Source organism: Protomyctophum bolini (genome assembly GCF_963924005.1).
Source record: "Protomyctophum bolini genome assembly, chromosome: 4".
NCBI lineage: Eukaryota > Metazoa > Chordata > Actinopteri > Myctophiformes > Myctophidae > Protomyctophum > Protomyctophum bolini.
The window spans coordinates 26,170,176-26,172,675 of NC_137865.1; positions in this window are offsets into that span (position 1 = coordinate 26,170,176).

The window sequence follows — 2,500 nt, forward strand, 5'->3', positions numbered from 1 at the left end:
TCGCGTGCACTGGCCATAATGTGGAGCGTGTCTTGAGTGGCGAAATGGACATTGTGGCCGAATATGGTATTGCAGTTTGGACCCAAACACATGAACGCGCTGGTCTGTTGACTATCATTGCGCACGTTCATGATGACAAGTGAACGCTGTTTCATACGTGAACGCGTGCAATGATAGTCAACGGCCAGCACGTTCATGTGTTTGGGCCCAATCCATCCCAGAATGCACTCTGTTCCTACCCGGAAGGAATGTGAAAATCGCCTCATTTGCTTTTGAGAAACTTAATGCAAGTGGATGGGAGGAGAACTCGGGTGCCGTCTCTATTCATATACTCTAAGATAAAAACCCATACTCTGCACTGCATCTGGCAGTTATGACTGGGTCTTTCTTGTTGATGCTACAAGTCGCATATATTTTATGTCCGTTGTCTCCCTCTCCTGATGGAGAGAAGTAACTGCAATGAGTCAGTCAATGGAAGGCTGGAGTAGGAAGGCCGGCTCCAACCACTGTAGATGTGCTAGTTATATTGTATTACAGTAACATGCTTTAAATACAATTTGAACATACTAACATGTATTTGTGCACATGCAAAGCATATCTTGTAGTACTGCTAGTGTACACCCCCAACCTCTCTCTCTCTGTATCTATCTGTCTCTCTCTCTCTCTCTCTCTCTCTCTCTCTCTCTCTCTCTCTCTCTCTCTCTCTCTCTCAATTCAATTTCAATTTCAAAAGGCTTTATTGGCATGATAAATATGTTTTACATTGCCAAAGCGTACATACAACAAAACAAACGTCAATAAACATCTCTACAATAATGAACAACAAGCAATACAGTAACAATGAAAATAAATTAACAAACATAAACATAACAGCAACTTAATGACCCTGTTCAGACAGATATACCTGTCTCTTCTGTCCACTGGCTGTCCCTCAGTTGATGACAACTCCATACATATTTTGCTGCCAAAACTGTGCATTTGGACTGTTCTCCCAGAACATATTGGAGTGATGAGTTATTAATGGTGGATTCAAATTCTTTATATTTTTCTTTAAATTTAGGGAAGAATGATTCTCTGATGTCTTTATACTTGTCGCATTGTAACAGAAAGTGTAGTTCCGTCTCCACCTCCCCTTGAGAGCAGAGTGAACACAGTCTGTCTTCTCTAGGCAGCCAGTTCTGTCTGTGTCTGCCTGTTTCTATTGCCAGGCGGTGGTCGCTGAGTCTGTACATAGTCAACATCTTCCTCAGTTTTGGATCAGTAACAGTGGTCAGGTAGTTTGCCACTGTGTATTCTCGGTTGAGGGCCAAATAGCATTCTAATTTACTTTGGGTTTTTGTTGTGTTTTTCCAATATGTGATATAATGTTCTTGTTGCATTTTGATAATTTGGTTAGTGGAGGTTGTTTTAGTCAGGGGAGGGGTGGTGGGGGTAAGACTCCGGACCAGTTGACTGAGGGGACTCCTACTCATGTGCTCCTCTTGGCATTTTAAGGCCTGGTGATGGTAGGAGGTGGGGTCACTATTTTGAAGGTGCTTATGGAACTTTAATGCTCTTTTCTGGATGTTAATTAGGAGAGGGAATTGGCCAAGTTCCGCTCTGCATGCATTATTTGGAGTTTTTAATATATATTTACAAAATTCTGTGTGAATAGTCTCAATTGGATGTTTGTCCCAATTAGAAAATTCTGATTTGATTTGCCAGGGGACCCCACACTTCGCTACCATACAGGGCAATTGGCTCAACAATTGATTTGAAAATCTTCAGCCAAATTCGAATTGGAATGTTAATTTTGATAGATTTTCTAATCATATAGAAAGCCCTTCTTGCTTTTTCCCTCAGGTCATTCACAGCCATGTTAAAATTCCCTGTGGAACTAATTTTTAACCCCAGGTATGTGTATGTGTGTGTGTGTTCTATGTTGGTGCAGCCAAGTAAAAATGGGTATCTGCTTCCCTGACATCTGGACCGTTTCTGGAAAACCATGACTTTTGTCTTTTTCATATTGACTTTCAGGGCCCAGGTCTCTCTCTCTCTCTCTCTCTCTCTCTCTCTCTCTCTCTCCCCCCCCCCCCTCTCTCTCTCTCTCTCTCTCTCTCTCTCTCTCTCTCTGTCTGTCTGTCTATCTCTCTCTCTCTCTCTGCTCATCTCTCTCTTCATTTGCTCCCTTCCAGGGCTGATGTGATTTAAAGGGGGTGCTTGAAAACCGAAGGCTGTTATCTGCCGGTTATTGATGTGAGCTGTAACTCTGGCTGTCCGGTGTCCAAAGACAGACTGAGAGAGAGAGAGAGAGAGAGAGAGAGAGAGAGAGATGGATGGATGGATGGAAGGAGAAGAACGATGGTGAGATAATGTCAGTGGATGGATAGCTTTCCCCCACAATCGTTCAGACTTCTGGCTGTGTTTCTTATAAGCCCTGCATGAGAAGAACGTAGGCAAACGTATAAATGAAACAATGTAGTGTTTTACACGTGGAACACCACTGTGCTTCTGAGAAGAA